Genomic DNA, 7,373 nt, shown 5'->3' on the forward strand with positions numbered 1-7,373 from the left:
ATTACTAGACCTTCTATTTCGGTTCTCTGAAATCTTTAATTTGTTCAAGTTTTGTAAGCTCCTCTAACAAAGGTAGTGCAGAAATATCGGTCTAAAATGAAATTCTTGAGTGCTCATGTGAAGTTAACTATAACAGGTGTTCCTTAACTCCCTTAGTCCATCTTTACCGAAACTCCTTATTTAAGTAAATTTAATTCGTCATTGGCTAGTTGATCCTTAAAGCCAGGGCGTTTAACCAATTGCTCTAAAGGGACAACTCAAGCTTTATTGCATATATATACTATTATAATATGGGTATACAGATCCAATTTCTTAAGTTTGTCAAGAAGAACCTATTATAGTCTAGGTGTTGTTGAAAGTCAAGGAATCTCATCTTTAGAGTTTAATTTCCAAGCAACTGGCCTAAACTAGATTCACCTACTCGACTATTCCTTTTGTGAAGATCATTATCATCACTAAACGTCTTAAACGAAAGGTATAGGCATATGCAAATGATGTCCCATGTTGTTCGCACCTGTGCACATCTAAATACCAAGCCTTATGAAGGGAGAAGGTTATATTGGTTATTTGCAAGATAAGGGTGCAGTGTTTGAGCGTATTTTCTTGGGTAAGGTCAAAGTCCATTTTTATCATGTTACTTTGTCAAAGATTTGTAACTCTGAATCATTTACAGAGTTTTTTTAATTCAGTTGATATTAAAAGAATATCAAGTTTGCAAATGTGATTCATTGCTCGCCATCTTTAAAGTAACATAAATTTATTGAAATGTTTATATAAAAAGAAAAGTCCAAAAAACAAATTCAAACAGGATGCAAATGATGAAATTATCTTCTTCCTCACTTGGATGCCCCCGAGTTGTTGAAGTCGATTCAATTCTTGTTATGCATTTTTTGCACGATTCTCTTGAATGCAGAGTAGTTCTCGATAGTGTGCCCTGGGACACCGCTATGATATTCGTAATGAGCGTTCTCATCATACTACCTGGGATACGGGGGCTTCATGGGTTTCTCTGGATATGGTGACACCACATATACGTCAAACAAATGTTGGTACTTATATGTCATGGGAATAGGATCGAAATGTTCTCATTTTTTAGGAGACATATGAATATAATAGAAAAGGAAAATAATGCGAAATATGCAGGAATGAATGATGCATGCAATGTTCGAGGCTTTGATCCAAAAATGTGTCTGTTATTATAAATAATCCTTATTGTGGATAAAAGTGTTACAGGCTAAACTGTACAAGTGGTGAGCTGCTTGCTCCAAAAAATGAATGAATGCATCTCCGACTTTTACTCTCTGCCAAGCTTGTTCCTAACGAAAACGCCATTGGAGCCCTCCATCCGAAGTTTATCGGCTTGTTTCTTGAATTCGTCAATAATGGTCTCTATGTTAGCTAGGGTTTCGCCATCTTGTTCTCGTATTCTTCGAAAGGACTCTCCAGGTCAGTAACCTTATTCCGTCTTGCCCCTGCAACCTTCGCCAGCTCAAAAAGTTGACGTTTGGTGTGCATAGTATAAATCTTAAACCCTTTTGAACCAAACTTTTATATTTTTCACCTTTTGTATTATAACCCCTTTGTCCATTAATGCAGATTATTTACGTTTAACGAACACGTTTCTGGTGTATCAACACCTCTTTTGAATGAATGATGCAAAAGATTAAAAATAAAATAAAACATAACAAAAATGAATAGAGTTAGTGAGGTAAAAATAAGAATCAAAACAATCATGAAAATAAAAAGTCCTACCCCACATGATATCTACCCCACATGCTTAGTATTCCTACTCAGACCTGATCTCTATCCCAGATGTTGATTTTGAACCAGTCTTAACCGCATAAATTTCTAGTTCACATGCTTTGAACAGTAAATAAAGCAGGAAATAATTCAGGCACCCTAGGGTTTGAAATTAGGTTTTTGGGTGGGGTCTAATTCCATGTATTCTCCCGATTTAGGTTCTAAAGAAGGTACTCGAGTTCTCCTTGCTGGTGCCCCCTTGGGCTTGCCGGACCCTTAGTCTAATCCCATTACAAGCTCATGTGGACTAAGTTAAACTCAAGAGGAAACATTCCCTTATGCCCATACGGAGAATAAATTCACACGAAAGTATAAGGTATATCAATCTCGAAGGTTACTTTCTATGCCCATACGAAGAATAAATTCTCACGAGAGCGTCACTTTCACCCCACTCAAAATGGGTTTGGAGCTTGGGTATAGAGCCTGAGATTTCAAATATTGAAAAATCTGAAAGCATTGAAAAAAATGTCAGTACAACTATTTATTTGAAAAAATAAGCAAAGATAAATAATTGGAATCGAATAAATAAATTAAAATTTACCATTTTCGCTTAAAAAGACAACCGAAAATTAATTTAGGCCTGACACACTTACCTGTCCTCAGCAGAGTTGCCAAGCTGTGTTGGCCGTCTTTCTGTTGGGCCCGGAATTGGGCTTCGACTTGAATAATTGGGTTAGAGTCGCCACCGATCATTTTAAAAATATTTAGGTGGATCAGACACCCTCTCACCTAATCTGTGTTTTACCAGAAATGTGTCGGGTTCGAGAGTCGGTTACGGTCAATGAAGGATTAGCACCCTTGAACCGCCCTTTCGGTACCAATTAATTTATCTGTTGTCGTAATTGCAAAAATTTGAAATTTAAATTAAAATTTAAAAGCATTCGATTCGAATTGTTTACCTTTGACCAGTTGGAATTTATCCAAAGTCTATGTCACTAAAAGATTGGATTCTTTCATTGAAGTGTTTTTCCCATGCCTGGAACTTGATAATCCACATGTAATTAAGCATCTCATTTGTTGCCTTCATTCTCAAGTCACGATTCTTCATCACGTTGAATTGAAATCAATTATTCCAGATTTTTAATCATAACCTTGGCACACCCCTCGGCAATCTGAGCAAGGGAAATCAACGCTGCATGGTGCTTTTGCCACTCAGGTGCAGCCAAATAAGCTGGCAACTGTTCTGATGTAACAGGAACAATCGTGTTACCACCCAAAGAAAATGCCAAACGATCCAAACACTCCTGCCCAACACAGTAATTGATTGTTTCTCCAACATCCTCGTCTTCAGTTTTTGTAGTGTGCCATGTTGCATCATCCACAATATCCAACAGCATTCTCATTAGTATTGCAAATAGTCTACTACCATGAACTCGATCGCCAAATGCCGAGTGCCTTCCTCGAGTGATTCAGCCTCTGCAATCTGCAGCATTGCACCCACCACATCGACAAGCTGCCTTCTAAAAAAATAAGCTCCGTCCCAGCCAAGTCAATCAATAACTCAAGATCCTTTTTGAGTGCATTATCTCGCTCCATATGCAACTCCTTTTATATATCATATGCGGCCTGCTTTGTAACCTTAGTGACAAGGATTGTGTAACGAGCGGTTTTGGGCATCTTCAACCTCCAATAGTAGGTAAGAGTTACTGGGTGGTTTCGTGCCATGGCCGAGAGGCCATTGCACCTCTCTCTCTTCCCTTCAATTCTTTTTCTGCCTTGTTATTGCTCCCCCCATGTGAGCAGCTCCAAACGCTCCCAACCAGCACCAAATCGATCAAGTCTCGCCGCGCCAACATGCCAACGCCTCCAATCAACTTCCAACCGAGCACCCAAGTGCATCATCAGCAAAAACGAATATGCAAAGACAAAAAAATGTGAAAAATGAGGAAATCTGATTTGTAATCAACGGAGATATAAAAACCCCAGAAAATGTAAAAGAGAGGTCTCCCTTTTGATTTTTTTCCCACACGAAAACAGTGTACAGGGGTTTCGGCGATTGCTCTTTCTCTTAGATACATCTATGAAACGCTCATGATAGTATCCTCTATGTAGTTGCAGTGTCACCAAAGAAGATGTGCGAGCACCTACGCCATAGTCAATGTTCTCATTTTGGCATTTACTATTGCAATCTTGCTCAATGCAACGGGCATAGCTGTGTAGGTCAATCTTTACACCATATCTATGATGCAGAACTGCAGGTCCAATAAGATCAATTTGAAGAAGAAACCCGTAACTCTCCAAATACTGCAAGTTGAAGTAGCTCCTTCTCAGGTCCAAGATAGTGTATGCACAATTTTCTGACTTTCCATTGGATTTGGAAGAACCACCCACTTGAGAGAGAGAGAGTCGAGCCCCCTATTTTTTTTTGTCTTTTTGATGCGTTCTTCTTGCTCCCCCTCTTTATCAACAAATAATTCCAGAATAAATAAGAAACTTTTATCTAAAATAGCTTGGCAAAGTGGTGGTTTGTTGCACACGTTCGAGAGAGAGAGAAGATAGGTGCATGTTCGGTTAAAAAAAAGAAAGTTGTTGAGAGGTTGCACTAGCCGAATTTTTAGGAGTTTAGTGGAAAACGAGATTTAGTTGTTTATGGGGCCTGCAAAAAATATTAAAAAATAATAATAATAAATAAATATTTTTTTAAAACCCGGACAAAAATGGGTGTTTATAGTTTAAATGTATTCTGCTTCAGTGGTAGATAATGCCACACAATTTTGTTTCTTTGAAAACCATGAAATTAGCATATTTCCTAGGAATAGGAAAGTATCGGAGGGGCTTTCCCTATCTATTTTGCATCCTCCATAATCCGCATCAGAGAAGGCATGCAAGCTAAAGCTAGAGTCTCTAGGATACCAAAGTCCTAAACTAGGAGTGTCCTTAAGGTATCTAAAGATTCTCTTAACAGCTAATAAATCTATTTTCTTAGGGTATGATTGAAATCTAGCACATAAGCAAACACTAAACATAATGTCTAGTCTACTTACGGTTAGATAAAGCAACGAACCAATCATTGACCTATATAATTTAACATCAACACATTTACCTACTTTATCTTTGTCAAGCTTTGTAGAAGAGCTCATTAGAGTGGCATGAGGTTTCCCATTTTCCAATCCAAATTTCTTGAGCATATCCTTGACGTATTTTGCTTGATTGATGAAGATGCCATCTTTTCTTTACTTGATTTGGAGTCCCAAGAAAAATGAGAGCTCCCCCATCATGCTCATCTCGAATTCACTCTGCATTAGCTTAGAAATTCTTGGCAAAGAACATCATTAGTAGAACCAAATATTATATCATCAACATAAATTTGAACTACTAATTCATCTTTACCTTTATGCTTTAAAATTAATGTAGTGTCAACCTTTCCCTTTAAAACCTTTTTCAATTAAAAAGTTTGACAATCTTTCATACCAAGCTCTAAGAGCTTGTTTTAAACCATAAAGTGCTTTTGTCAATTTAAAAACATGATCTGGAAATTTAGAATCTTCAAAACCTGGAGGTTGTTCCACATACACTTCTTCTTTTATAAAACCATTTAAAATACACTTTTAACATCCATTTGATATAATTTGAATTCATGAAAACATGCAAATGCTAATAACATTCTTATTGATTCCATCCTAGCTATATGAGTGTATGTTTCATCATAGTCTATACCCTCTTCTTGAGTATACCCTTGAGCAACAAGTCTAGCCTTGTTCCTCACTATATTACCACTTTCATCAAGCATATTCCTAAATACCCATTTAGTACCTACAGTAGATTTATTACTAGGCCTTTCAACTAGCGTCCATACTTTATCATTCACACAAGAATCCTTCATCGGAAGGGGATTATCATCTAAAACAACATGTATGACTCTTCTATAACTAAAGTTTTTTTATTAAATACCCGATAAGCTTTGGAATTTAAGGAATAGCCCAGAAAAATTCATTCATCACTTTTAGCATTAAATTTGCCAAGATTTTCTTTACCGTTGTTTAAAACAAAACATTTACATCCAAAAGGATGAAAATAGCTAATTTTAGGCTTTTTATTTTTGAAAAGTTCATATGGAGTTTTCTTTAAAATTGACCTAATCATTACACGGTTTAAAATATAACAAGCGGTATTTGTGGCTTCCGCCCAAAAATATTTTGGCAAATTGTTTTCACAAAGCATGGTGTTAACCATTTCTTCTAAAGTTTGATTTTTCCTCTCAACAACTCCATTTTGTTGAGGGGTTCTAGGTGCTGAAAAATTATGGCTAATAACATTAGAATTAAAAAACTCAGTAAATCCAAGATTTTCAAATTCAGTACCATAATCACTCCTAACACTAGTTATGGAGTAACCTTTTTCATTTTGGATTACTTTTGAAAACGTGATGAATTTTTCTAATGCTTCATCTTTAGTACTTAAAAATAGAACCCAAGTATATCTAGAATAGTCATCTACCAATACAAAAAAATATTGTTTTCCACCCAAGCTAATAGTCCTAATTGACCCAAAAAGATCAATATGGATCAATTGTAATACTCTACTAGTTGGTACATCATTAATGGACTTAAAGGAAGCTCTTTGATGTTTTCCTTTAGTGCATGCATCACAGATTTTATTTTTGTCAAATTTTAACTTTGGCAACCCTCTTACTAAATCTCCTTGAATTAGTCTTTGTAAAACACTCATGCTAGTATGTCCTAGTCTCCTATGCCATAACCAACTATCATGCTCATCCTTAGCAACTAGGCATAAATTAGTCATATTAATAGAATCTAAATGCACCATGTATAAGTTCCCTATTCTATGACCAACATAAGTTCCCTATTCTATGACCAACATGCATAATCTGATTAGATGCAATGTCAATTACTTTATAACAATTAGTTTCAAACATGACATTGTATCCCTTATCGCAAAATTGACTAATACTCAATAAATTATGCTCTTGTCTCCGGTCATGTGTCTTGAGCATCCACTATCAAGGTACCATGAGTTTGAATTTATTTCCCATGCCTTGTAGCAATGCTCCTTTTCCTGCAAACATAGATTAATTTTTTATTTTTGGTACCCAATTTCTTGTGGGTCCATATTTATTAGTCTCCAAAATTCTAGTCCCCTTAGCTATCCATTTGTGTAGTATATCCTTATCTTTAGTAGTAATGAGTTATTTAGGAACCCATATACTTCTAATGATTTTTCCATTAGAGGTTCTTTGGGGATCTCTATGATTGTAGTTTTTAAAAAAAATTCTAACAAAGTTGGATTTTGAATTTTCTCCATTTTCAAAACGTTTTATTCCAACTCTATCAGAAGAAGTTTTAAGATCATCAATTTCTTTTTGATGATCATCATTGACCTTTGACAGTAAATTATGCAAATCAGAATTTTTCTTTTTAAACTCATCTAGTTTGATTTGCAAATCTTTAATTTTACTTTCAAGATCATTGCTGGTCTTGGATATGAAATTATTTTCATTTTTCAATTTTGAAATATCATTTTTGTATTTTAAAAATAATTTCTCATAATCCGAAGCCAACCCAGTATATTCCTCTAATAGCTCATCAAAAGAATAATCTTTGAAATTAAATGAG

This window comes from Hibiscus syriacus, unplaced genomic scaffold (assembly GCF_006381635.1).
Source record: "Hibiscus syriacus cultivar Baekdansim isolate YM2019G1 unplaced genomic scaffold, ASM638163v2 tig00000541_pilon, whole genome shotgun sequence".
Classification (NCBI taxonomy): domain Eukaryota; kingdom Viridiplantae; phylum Streptophyta; class Magnoliopsida; order Malvales; family Malvaceae; genus Hibiscus; species Hibiscus syriacus.